Source organism: Myotis brandtii, unplaced genomic scaffold (assembly GCF_000412655.1).
Source record: "Myotis brandtii unplaced genomic scaffold, ASM41265v1 scaffold907, whole genome shotgun sequence".
Taxonomy (NCBI): Eukaryota; Metazoa; Chordata; class Mammalia; order Chiroptera; family Vespertilionidae; genus Myotis; species Myotis brandtii.
Window position 1 is genome coordinate 485,631 of NW_005371734.1, and position 13,734 is coordinate 499,364.

General features: G+C 38.3%; 1 protein-coding gene across 2 annotated transcripts in view; it reads left to right on the plus strand.

The window, feature by feature from the left end:
* The first annotated feature begins 1,046 nt into the window (after positions 1-1,046).
* Positions 1,047-13,734, plus strand: part of ING3 (inhibitor of growth family, member 3) — a 47,343-nt gene continuing 34,655 nt past the window's right edge. Inside the window, exons 1-2 of one of the 2 annotated variants that reach the window (XM_014532747.1) lie at positions 5,646-5,657; positions 13,517-13,527. The gene's annotated coding sequence lies outside the window, so the exon portion shown is untranslated. Of the gene's footprint in view, positions 1,078-5,645; positions 5,658-13,516; positions 13,528-13,734 lie in introns of those variants that run through there. The other variant, XM_014532749.1, reaches the window with a different exon arrangement.

Genomic DNA, 13,734 nt, shown 5'->3' on the forward strand with positions numbered 1-13,734 from the left:
AATTGATTGCTTTCCCCGTGTTAAGTATTATGTTAAGCCTTACATCTAATGTAGGCAAGTATGTATTATTATTCTCACATAATAGGGAAGATAGGAGCTTGGAGGAGAGAACAAATAAATGGCTTGCCAGTGCCAGCCACACTGACAATATGAGATAGAACTGGGAATGGTCCCCAGGTCTGCCCAGCTCCAGTGCCCATGATTTTAATTACTACAGCATATTGGGGAAAAATATGGCTAACATTACTGTAGTGCTTACAAATGTCAGGCCTTCTCAGTAAAATCTCAGAAATCTCTCGTACTAATATTTTTGCTAATATACTAGTATTTCTAGGGCAAGGGAAACAAACAAACAAAAATAAACAAATGGGACTACATCAAAATAAAAAGCTTCTGCACAGCAAAAGAAATCATCAACAAAATGAAAAGGGAACCCACTGAATGGGAGAACATATTTATCAATGATAAGGGCTTAATTTCCAAAATACATAAAAAACTTATACAACTCAACACCAGGAAGATAAACAATCCAATTAAAAATAGGGAAAGGAGCCCTGACCGGTTTGGCTCAGTGGATAGAGCGTTGGCCTGTGAACTGAAAGGTCCCAGGTTCGATTCCGGTCAAGGGCATGTACCTTGGTTGCAGGCACATCTCCAGTGGTGGGTGTGCAGGAGGTAGATGATAGATGTTTCTCTCTCATCGATGTTTCTGAATCTCTGTCACACTCCCTTCCTCTATGTAAAAAATCAATAAAAAATATATATTAAAAAAATAGATACAGAGGCAGAGCAGCACCGAACAGACTGTCAAACTACAGCGGGAAGGCCGGGGAGGGTGGGGTGGAGGGGGGTAAGAGATCAACCAAAGGACTTGTATGCATGCATATAAACATAACCAATGGACAAAAGACACTGGGGGGTAGGGGAGGCCAGGGGAAGGTCAAGGGGGAAAAAAAAGGAGACATATGTACTACTCTTTGTAATATTTTAAGCAATAAATAAAAAAATAAAAATAGGGAAAGGACCTGAATAGACACCTCTCCAAAGAGGACATACAGATGGCCAATAGATATATGACATCACTAACCTTCAGAGGAATGCAAATTAAAACCACAATGAGACATCACCTCACACTTGCCAGAATAGCTATCATCAATCAATCAACAAACAAGTGCTGGCAAGGATGTGGAGAAAAAAGAAGCCTCGTGCACTGCTGGTGGAAATGCAGACTGATGCAGTAATTGTGGAAAAGACTATTGAATTTCCTCAAAAAAGTAAAAATGGAACTGCCTTTTGACCCAAGGATCCCACTTCTGGGAATATATCCTTAGAATCCCGAAACACTAAATCAAAAGAATATATACAACCCTATGTTCATTGCAACATTATTTACAACTAGAGGCCCAGTGCACGAAAATTCATGCACTCAGTGGGGGGGGGGCGGTGTCCTTTAGCCAGGCCTATGTCCTCTCGCAGTCTGGGACCCCTCGGGGGATGTCCACCTGGGACCCCTCAGGGGATGTCCCCCAGGGAGCAGGCCTAACCTGGCAGTCAGACATCCCTTTCATAGTCCAGGAGCCCTTGAGAGATGTCCACCTGTCAGCTTAGGCCCACTCCCTGGGGGATCAGACCTAAGCTGGCAGTTAGACATCCCTCAGGCAGCCCGGGAGCCCTTGGGGGATGTCTGACTAAGGGCAGGGAGCTGGCCTAAGCCATTAGTCAGACATCCTTAGTGCCGCTGCAGAGGCAGGAGAGGCTCCCACCACCACCGCTGAGCTGGCCAGCTGTGAGCCAGCTTCTGGCTGAGCAGTGCTCCCCCTGTGGAAGCGCACTGACCACCAGGAGGCAGCTCCTACATTGATCATCTTCCCCCTGGTGGTCAGTGCGTGTCATAGCAACCAGTCGTTCCCGGTTGTTCCGCCAGTAGGGTCAATTTGCGTATTACCCTTTTATTATATAGGATAGCCAAGATCTGGAAACAACCTCAAGTGCCCATTAATACATAAGTGCATAAAAAAAAGCTCTGGGTACATTTACAGATGGACTACCACATGGCCATAAAAAAGAAAGAAATCTAAAGAAATCTTACCTTTTACAACAGCATGGATGGACCTGGAGATTATTATGATAAGCAAAATAAGCCAGTCAGAGAAAGACAAATACTATATGATCTCAATTATATATGAAATCTAATGAACAAAGTAAACTGATGAACAAAATAGAACCAGAGGCATGAATACATCGAACAGACTGACAGCTGTCAGAGGGGAGGGGAAAGAAGGGACTGGATGAAAAAAGGTGAAGGGATTAGCCAAATAACATATATACATAGCACATAGACACAGACAAAGTGTGGTGACAGCCAGAGAGAAAGGATATGGAGGAAAGGTAGAGGTGGGCAAAGTGAGGGAAAATGGAGATGGAAAGAGACTTTACATAGGGCACTGGGTGCATGATTCAGTGTGCAGATGATATTTTATTGAGCTGGACACTTGAAACTGGTGTGTTTTTATGAACCACTGTCACCCCAATAAATTTAATTTAAAAAATAAACAAATGTCAGGCCTTCTTCTAAGAACTTTGCCTATATCTACTCTATGAATCCTCACAACAACCTATGAGTTAAGAACTACTAGTATCCCCATTTTACAGATAAGTAAACTGAGGCAAGGAGAGGTCTAGAGGAGTTATAAAGAAGGCATTTGAACCCTTGTTATCCAACTCCTAAGCATATACTACTAATCAATATACCAACAAACGTTTTTTTAAAGCACATATATTTAGACGATACTACACTATAAAATGTTTTAAGAAAATTAAAGTTAAAATGTATCTTTAAAATTTCATAGCATTAAAAATAATAAGTTGTTTTAAAGCACATATATTTAGAAGAACTACACTATAAAATGTTTTAATTAAAGTTGAAATGTATCTTTAAAATTTCATAGCATTAAAAATAATAAATCATATATAACCAACAACTTTGAATAAGAATCAGACTTTGGAGACATTTTAATATTTTAATGATCCAAAAGCAACCTTTCATAATTACATTATATTTTAATTCATTAAACACCATTGCAAAGATGGTCTTTTTAAACTTATATATTTTTACTGCACAAACAAAAAAAATTAGGTTAAAATTAATCTTCTTAAATTTCATTTGTCTAAGAGTTAATTACCTTTAAAGGTCTTTATGCTAACAGGAGTAGATGAGAATGTAAATTGATTCAAACAAACTTTTGAGAAATTGGAAATTAAATGGTTAAAGCTGATGATATTTTTGCAGAGCATAAGGAAATGAAAAAGGAAATTATGACTAATTCATCTGTAAATAAAATGAACTGGAAGAGAAGGTGTGTACTTGTCCAAATCTGGGCTAAAAGTCAAGTTTGAAGATATACGGAAATTCCATTTTCCTGTTGATGCACCAAAGTAATTAATGATCTTGATCTTGAAACAGATAAGTTTCTACTGCAAATTTCTTTATTCAGTTGAAAATATATGAATAGTTTAAAGTAAATATTTTCATAAGAATGACGTTTATGATAAAGCACAATTTATTCAATATTTACTATCAAATTGTATTTATTTACATTTACATTGAAGATGGCTAACATTCAAGCTTACTAGTGAGAAAAAGAACAGGTGATTGCATAATTCTAAACACCAAGTTGTATATGCGTGTGTGTGTTCATAATGTAGACTGGGAAGGGAAGGTAGGAGGAGAAAAGAGAGATACAGTTTCTATTAGAACTAAGTTTATGTCCGTTGTAAGATTTTCTTAAATAATTCAATGAGCCCTGACTTTAAAGCTCGGAGCTTTAAAGAAATGACAGGGAGTAGCCAGCTGAACAAATAAACTCTTTTAAAAAACCTAGGAGAAGAGTTGTGGACATACATAGGTCATCATGAGCCCTTTTTCTACCAGATTATGCTACACAGCTTCAAAGCAGAAAGCACTGTGAAAGGGAGAGAGAAAGAAAGGGGTTCCTTCAACACAGGAATTTAGTTGGGAGCACTCATAAGGAAAAATAACGTCTTATACTTTATATATCAGCAGAAACGTGTCCAAAATGCTAAATCAAAAGCTGGTGCTATAAAGTCAGAGAAAGTACACACGACACTAAGAAAGGCTCACAGTCAATGTTCTCCTTAATGTAGAAGAGAAAGCCAGAGTTAACTAGTAATCGGTGCAACTAATGTCTAGAGAGAAACAATTTTTCAGTATTGTATGCTTTTTAAAATTATGCTTTACATCTCCTTCTTGGCAAATTACTAAAAAAATGGAAACACTGAAAACAGAAAATAATATGTGATCAGAAATAAATCTCAACATATTTGTCTTATCATAAGTGAAATAGAGCACATCAATCTATTAGATTGGCTATAAAATAATGATCACCTACATACAAGAAACATATTTAAAATAAAATTACTAAAAGAAAAGGTTGAAAGTAAAAGTGTAAACAAATGATAATCATATGGGGGAAAATAGGAATTGGAATGTTAGTATCAGGCAATTATTAACTCAGAGCAAAAAGCTTTTAAAAAATGGATCCCTTAAAATAATAAAGAATGCAGCCCTGGCTGGTGTACTCAGTGGTTAGGCAGGGGTGGGCAAACTTTTTGACTCGAGGGCCACAATGGGTTCTTAAACTGGACCGGAGGGCTGGAACAAAAGCATGGATGGAGTGTTTGTGTGAACTAATATAAATTCAAAGTAAACATCATTACATAAAAGGGTACGGTCTTTTTTTTTTTAGTTTTATTCATTTCAAACGGGCCGGATCCGGCCCGCGGGCCGTAGTTTGCCCACGGCTGGGTTAGAGTGTCTGCCCAAGCACCAAAGGTTCGTGGGTTCGATTCTCAGTCAAGGGCACACACCTGGGTTGCAGGTTCAATCCTTGACCCGATTGGGGGTATGCTGGAGGCAACTAATCAATGTGTCTCACATTGATGTTTCTCTCTCTCTCTCTCTCTCTCTCTCTCTCTCTCTCTCGCCTTCCCTTCCCTCACTACCTTCCACTTTTTCTAAAAATCAATGAAAAAAATAGCCTCAGATGAAGATTAACAAAAATAAAAAATAAAGAATGCAATCCACAATAAATATTTCTCGAGGTCTTTTTTGTAGCAAACAACAATTCCGAATTAAAAAATGCAAAGCTGTAGAAAATACAAGTAGACACAGAAAAACAATTACAATACCTATCTCACACATGATAGATGATATAGATAGAAAAACAAGTAAGCATATAAAGACCTTACTGAAGAACTTAGAGGTAGATATTAAACTAAATATCCTCCAAACAAAAAAGCAACTTTACAAAAATGACTTCAAGCATCTGTAAAAATTTACTATAAGTTAAGCCACAAAAATTCAATAAATTGTAAAATATAGAAACAATACAGAACCCATTATCTGATCACAACACAGTAAAATTAGGAGTCAACAAAAATAGAAAACAACAACATAACATCCTCAAAACCACTAAGAAATTCAAAACTTTTTTGGTCAAACAATTTTGGTGGGGTGAAAGAATGTCAAAACCAACATTTTATAATACTTTTAATAAATAGCAGTGACAATGAAAAAAATAAAGCAACGTCTAAAGAAAATGGTAGCCTTTTGCACATATATTACTAGATGAGAACGTGTGAAAATAAGCATCAAACTAAAAAATTTGGAAAGGAACAATCAAATAAAATGAAAAAGAGGGAGTTGTTACAGTAAGGTTTTTGGTTGAAACCAATAGATACTACGTGTGAGAAATGTAGGAAGTTAATGAATTTATCAGAGGAGACTTTAAGCAACTCATCCTCTCTAGCACAGTGGTTCTCAACCTTGGCTGCACATTAGAATCACCTGGGAATCTTTTTAAAATCCTGATTTCTGGGCCTCATAAATCATTGCCCCTTCTAACTTGAAAGATTGCCAACATATACATTCTATAAAGCTATTGAACCCAAGCAAAACCTCTGTCCTTGCCACAATGCCCATTGAGCAAACCTTGGGATTGAATATGAAAAGTAATTGACTGACATCAGCAGAAGTATGCATTTTGCTCATCCAGTTATAGAGAATATATTTTGGTATGGAGGTCTTTTTGTGAACAGTCATATGAAACACAAAAATCTAACACATTAGATCTATTACCCCCAAGTACTTAAGACCAATGCTCCAGTCTGGATTTTTCCAAGTTCTAGATCATTTGGTCAAACCATTAACCATATCCACAAATTGGTATATCTAGTTCCTTACCTCAAGTCATCCCACTACACAATTCTTATAATTAGCATTGCTTCCATTATATTCAGTCTCCACGTGTTTTATCTGCTATCTGACTTTATCACAGGAGTAAGTCTCTATGACAGGTGCTTTCACCATCCCACTTATCTCCCTCTGCCCAAGTAATAATAAACTCCAAAATTCTACTAACAACATGCTATTTAGGGTTCTTCTGGTATCAACTATCTTAGCTTGGGTTTCCCAGAAAGCAGAGTTTATGACTTAGATCGGTGATTTTCACTGGTGTGCCGCAAGAATTTAAAAACAAAACAAAACAAAACAAAACACACAAAAAAACAGGCAAGTGCTAGTGAGGATGTGGAGAAAAGGGAATCCTAGTATGCGGCTGGTGGGAATGTAGACTGGAGCAGCCACTATGGAAAATGCCAGAAAGGAAAGAAAGTGAGCAAGGAATCGAGAATGTGTTTAACCAGAAGGGAAAGAAAGTGAGCAAGGAATCGAGAATGTGTTTAAAGAAATAATGGCAGAAAAATTCCCTAACCTGTGAAGGAAAAAGTCACACAAGTCCAGAAGGCACAAAGAATCCCAAGTAAGAAGAACCCAACAGGCCCATACCCAGACACATCACAATTCAAATGCCAAAAAAATTAAAGACAAAGAGAGAACCTTAAAGACAGCAAGAGAAAAGCAATTTATTACCTACAAAGGAGCTCCCATAAGGCTGTCAGCTGATTTTCTTTTTCTCAGAAACTCTACAGGCCAGAAGGGAATGGCATGAAGTATTCAAGGTAATGGAAAGTAAAGATCTGAAACCAAGATTACTCTATCCAGCAAGGCTATCATTCAAAATAGATGGTGAAATAAAGAGCTTCCAAGACAAAAAAAAAAGGGCTAAAGGAGTTTGTCACCACCAAACAAGCATTGCAAGAAATGCTAAAGGGACTGCTGTAATGAGAAGAGATATATAGAGAGGAACATAGGCATAAATAATTAAAATGGCAATAAATAAGTACTTATTAATAATAACCTTAAATGTAAATGTCTTAAATGCTCCAACCAAAAGGCAAAGGGTAGCTGAATGGATATGAAAACATGACCCATATACATGCTGTCTACAAGAGATCCACCTCCAAACCCCCTCCCACACCCTGGCAACCTGACTATTTTTACTGTTTCCTAGTTTTGCCTTTTCCAGATGTCACATAGTTGGAATCATTAAGTTCCTCCATGTCTTTTATAACTCATTTCTTTTTTAACAATGAATGATATTCCATTATCTGGATGTACCACAGTTTATTTACCCCTTCACCTACTGAAGGAAATCTTGGTTGCTTCCTAGTTTTGGCAATTATGAATAAAGCAATTATAAAATCTGCAAGCAATTTTTTTTAGTGAACATAAGTTTTCAAACTTCTATGGGTAAGTTCCAAGAAGTATGATTGCTGAATCATCTGGTAAAACTATGCTCAGTTTTGTAAGAACCTGCCAAACTGTCTTCCAGATGCCACTGTGTATTAATAAATTTACATGTGTCTTCTGTGAGAAGCCTTTAAATAAGCATACCTAGAGTATTGGTACCTAGAGTAGATCATTTTTTTAATATACCCCTTCTCCTTACAGGAAAATTATTTTCAAAAATAGTCATTAACTGAAATAATGATAATGGCCAGAAAAGAAACTCACAGTATAAATGTTATTTTATTAAATTTCATTATATTATCAAGCTTGTAATGAATAATTAATTTTACAATTAAGCAAATAAGGAAAAAAGGAATGTGTTAATCCCTTTTAACTTTATTTAAGCATTTTTTTAAAAAAGAAAATACATATTGACTTGATGCAATAATAAATAACTACAATAAATGTAATAGCAACTAAATAGCAATTCAATAAAAATAACAATTTTAGAAGAATATATTTTAATTTTCAAGATATTATTCAAATTTAGTAATAAGTTTTGTATATAAACTAAAATTTGCATTTGCTAAGCAAAAATAATATACGTAACAGTTCATGGTCATTTTCACTGTTTTAAGATACAAAGGAAAACTCCAAGTGACCATATAGAATTTTGTAATCAAAATTAAAGGCTCAGTGCACAAATTCATGCACAGGTGGGGTCTGGCTGGCCCGCTCTGATGGGGGCCAATTGGGGCCAGGCCAGCTGGGGAGAGGGGCAGTGGGAGGTTGGGGGGACAATCAGGGCCCAAATCGGGCTGTTTGGCTGCTGCAGTGCACGTCATAGTGACTGGTCGTTCTGGTCACTTGGCTTTTATATATATAGATAATTCAAGTTCTATGTCTTTGTCTTTACAATCCCTGTGCTATCCATGTTTATTTCAAGCCATTACTTAATGAAAATATATAATTCCAGTTATCAAAATTCAACCATAACTTCAGAGATTGTTTAGAATTTAGACCAAGAAAATATTTTTGAGGGAGAAATATTTTCACTGACATTGTTTAGAATTGCTGGCACATAGTAATAATAAAAACAGACTGTACAAGTCAGTTTTATTATTGTTTTTTAAATCCTCTAAAGACAATGCTTCTCCTTATTTGCCTCTGTGAGGCCTCCATTCCCACTGCAATGCCCTTGGAATGGCACTTACTGACCATTCACGTAAAGGTACTGTCACTTCTACAAATAATATTATTTCATGATTACGTTTCTGTGCCAAGCATTGTACTAGGTACTCTCACAAATTATCTCCTTTGAGCCTTGCCAAAACCTAACAGTGCAAGTAGCCTTCCTTATTCTCATTCCATGGATGGAGAAGCAATAACTTGATCTGGGTTATATGAGCAAATAACAGAAGCAGTGCTCAAATGCAGGTCTCTCTGACTCAAAAGCACTAATCCACCCAGTACTGCTTCCATGCTTTTCATGCTACAAAAAGGACCCAAGTGCCTTCTGTAAGCTAGTAACAGAGCAGTGCATAAGAAACAGTTGATGGCCCTGACCCGGTTTGGCTCAGTGAATAGAGCGTTGGCCTGTGGACTGAAGGGTCCCAGGTTCGATTCCGGTCAAGGGCATGTACCTTGGTTGTGGGCACATCCCCAGTGAGGGGTGTGCAGGAGGCAGCTGATCGATGTTTCTCTCTCATCAATGTTTCTAACTCTCTATCTTTCTCCCTTCCTCTCTGTAAAAAACCAATAAAATATATTTTAAAAAAAGAAAAAAGAAACAGTTGATGCAAGATTAGTCAAGCACCCCACTTTCCCCAGAGGTGGCCACCCTCTGTGTCTATTACCTTTTCAGAAACTGCACCTCAATGATATCATAGAGTATGTACTCTTTAGTGTCTCCATTTTTTCCCGTTTTTTTCATTCTGATACTCCTAAGGTATTGAAACTTCAAGTTTGACCCTTCACTTTTTGTCTCTACTCTATTTTCTCTCTCTCTTGTTTGTTCTACTTTCTAGGTTAATTTTGTCAATCACGACTTCCAATACTTGCATATTTAGAGTTCCCCTGTTTGTCTGCTAATAGTCTCTCAGAGTTTTCATTTCCTTAAGTGATTTGTAGTATTGGAATGTGTGCTCATTTCCAGCAGATGTTGCTCTTCTTTGTGTTGTAGCTTGAGGAGCAACCTTAATGGGTACTAACACATTTGTCTCTCTGTGGGCCCTCTCATGTTTTATTGGGCCGGACCAATGTTTACTATCTTGGTAATGTGTCCCTGCCCCTTGTGAGAAGTCTGAATTTGCACTCCACACCTATTGGTAGCTGGCGCCACATAGCCAACCTTGTTTGGGGTGAGAAGAAACAAGGAAATTATAGAGCCCAGGTTTGGATTGATATTTGGAGATTGGCTGACTAGATATACTGCATTTCTGGTCTAGGGGAGCATCTATAAGGACATGAAAGTTATATAAATTTTGGTTTGGTAATGTGACATCCCATGTAGGAGCAGTTCAATCTTGGGCCTAGAAATTTATTTCAACATTTATAATATTTTCATCCTACCACAATCAGATTCCCAAGACCCAAGAGTGAAGGCCTAAACCCTCTGGCTCTTTCAAATCTTGTTCACTATTAAGACATTGAGTGTAGTCTTTATTTCTGGACCCGAGAATTTTATTCTCTTAGTGTCGGGCTTTCTTCTTCCATTTTATCCAGAATTTCCATTGTTTTGCAGGAATGGTTTTATGACAGCTTTATATCCAGTTATTCATCCTCTTTCTCAATAGTATCCATCTCCCATCCACTGAACCCCCGCCCAGCAACTCCCTCTGCTAAATCTCCTTAACTCTCCACCCATTACTTGTCTTCTCCAATTATTCATCACAAACACCCAGGAACCAGGTCAGAAAATCACAACCTTCCCTAGAGGGGTCTATTTCCGTAGAAAGGAATTTGGAGTGGAAAAGGCTAGGAACATCCATAGATATTTTAAGTGAAGGTTATTACCTTGCTGCTTATAACAGATCCAGTGAGTGACTCCGTGGATTTTAAAAATGTAAAATTAGAGAGTTCCATGTAAAGACAGCATTCTATTCTGCTTTCATCCCATGTTTTAGAGGTCAGGAGGAGAGACTGGTTGGCACAAAGTTAAGAAAATATTTCATTTCAAAGTTTTACCAGTGAGGTTTAAATATGGTGGTTTTCTTTGTAAGATAGGAAGTGTCAGACTCTTAAGACATAAGGCCAAAGGTCCCCCTGAGGATATGCCACATGAAGAATTTAAATTTTCCTTTCTCTTGGACTCCTGGTAACAATCAGAGTTTGCATTCATTTTAAAATCTTCTCCCTACATCTTGACCCCTTCTCCTTAGTCAGTAGTCTTCCGGGTAGCACCCCTACAGGGCCTTCCTTGCATATCTTCCCCTTTGAATTTCATAACAGTGACAACAGTTGGAGGTGAGATAGTCTTTAGTGGCCAGCCCCAAAGCTTCAAGGGGCACACGACAAAGCTAAGAGTAGTGCAAAGGAGCATCTGCAATATGGACAATTCAGGAGGGGAACTAAGGGTGTTAATAGAAGCTGGCACTGATTGCATTATAACATTTACCAGGAACTAACCTAAGTCATTGCAGAGATGGTATCGTTTCAATCTAACTATCCTATGATTTAGCTACTATTGCTATTTCCAGCTTACAGATCAGGAAACATTGATTGGTTGCCTCCCACGAGTGCTCCAACCAGGGATTGAACCTGCAACCTGGGTATGTGCCCTGACTGGGAATGGAACCCGTAACTTTTTGGTATACGGGATTACACTCCAACCAACAGAGCCACCAGCTGAAATGATGCACTTCTATTTCTTCTATTTCTGACAGCATGCTATTTCAGCTATCTGAATGAGCCACCACCTGCTGACAACAAAAAATGCTGGATTTAAAAAGATAAAACACATTGATGAACTAGTAGGAAGTGAAGGAATGCTCCGAGGGGTAAAAAAAGAAAGGAAGAAAAAAGAGAATACTCTGAGAAAGAAGTGAGGGCCAATGTGGGCTTTTGCTATGAGATTATCTGTTCAATTCTGTCCACCTAGGTCTTCTACCTTGATAGCTGTGCAGTTGTGAGGGTCAGGAAATAAAGCCAAGAGCCCATCTAAAAGGAGAGATTTAATAGGAGATAAAAATCTGGGGCCCCAAAGGGCTACATTCCCAGTGTAAAGGTGAATCAGAAAAAAACAAAAAACAAAACCTGATATACAGGTCCATAAGGAAACATGTCTGTCTTGACCTTGGGATACAGGAGAGGAAAAAAAAATTTCCCTTCAGCATGTATAACAAGCTACTTGGCATAAGGCCCAAATTCAATTTACCTGTGAAATTCAATAAATCTTAAATGAAATATTGAATTTAGTTCTAGGGTTTTTGTTGCCTCCAAGCAACTTGCAGTAGCAAATTCTAATACTCTCTAGGAAAACTCACTTTTGATTCAGGTCTCAAAGAATCCTCATAGTTAAAACCCCAGAAACATGAGTGCAGAGTCCGTATCACAAGCCACAAGGAAACAGGCACCAGGAGCAAAAGCCAGAAGAAACAACAGACAGTACAAAATGCCCATGCAATTTTCAGTATTGGATTTAACAGACACAATGTAGACTATGCTTAATTTGTATAAGAAATTAGAACATGGCTTGGAAAAAAAAACCAAACAGAACTTCTAAAAACACAAAGTATATGAAAATTTTGAGGTGGATCATATAAAATAGATATTTCTCTCTCACACTGATCTCTCTCCTTCTCTAAAAAAAAAAAAAAATCAATAAAACACGGCCCCCTATGAAGATTAAAAAAAAAAAAAGATAAATGGAATGAGACCTCTGTCTTAGAGGTGTTCTAAGAGATAATGAAGAAAATGGGAAATAAGCAACACTGAAGATATAATGGTTGAGAATTTTCTAGAATTGTTGCAGTCCACTAATCCTGAGATTCAGGAATCCTGTCAAATCCTAAACATGGTTAAAAATTTATATATATAAAAGCCTAAGCAATGGGCCAACCGGCCAGTAGCCATGATGCCCACTGACCACCAGGAGGCAGACGCTCAACACAGGAGCTGCCGAGCAACAGCAACTTTGCAGAGTGCCCTCTCCCACTCCGGGACCCCCCAGGGGATGTCAGACTGCAGGTTGCTGGTTTTGGCCCGATTCCCACAGGCCAGGCTGAGGGACCCCACCTGCTGGAGGGACCTCGCTCACTCCATAGATGCCCCAGGTGCGGCTGGGGGAAGGACTGCAAGAGGTTGGCTCCAGAGTGGGTCCAGCACATCTTGCCCAGTCCCGTCCTGTTGGCCACCTTCTAATGAATTTCCTTTCAATGTGCATGAATCCATGCACCAGGCCTTTAGTACATTTATAAGGAAAGAGAGGAAGGGAGGGAGAAAGGAAAGAAAGAAAAGGAGGGAAGGAAGAAAAGGAGGGAAGGAAGAAAAGGAGGGAGGAAAGAAAGGGAAGGAGGGGGGGTGAGGAGAGGAGGGAAGTGGAGGGGAGAGGAAGGAAGGATGGATGGATGGAAGAAGGAATGAATTATACATACCTGGATTCACTGCTTTGAAACTGGGATAATATCAGAGATCTTAAAAGCAGCCAGAAGAAGGAAGGAAGGGGAGGGTGGGAGGAAGACTGAAGTCATTCAATTTTAAATATAAGTACAAAAAATAAGTTAGGTAATTGTTATTAGGATTGCGGTTATTTTCCTTTGGGGTTCATGAATCTGACAGCTAAGTTTCCTGATTAAGAGCGGTGAAAAAATCTTCAGCACAAGAAAATGTCAAGGAGGGGGGACGCAGGAAACACGAAGAGAGTTAAAGACAGGTGGGAAGTAATAGCCAACCTTTATTGAATGCAAAAGTTTTTAAGAGGAAAACTGATCCGTGAAGGACTATCACGGATGAACATTTGAGAAGTGGTGTCAAAACATCCAAAAAGACAACGCACAGGACTACAGACGTCCAATACAGGCTATTGGCTCAGCATAAAGTTATTCCAAGCACAGCCCATTAGACTGAAGGCTCCGTCCGTTATTTCT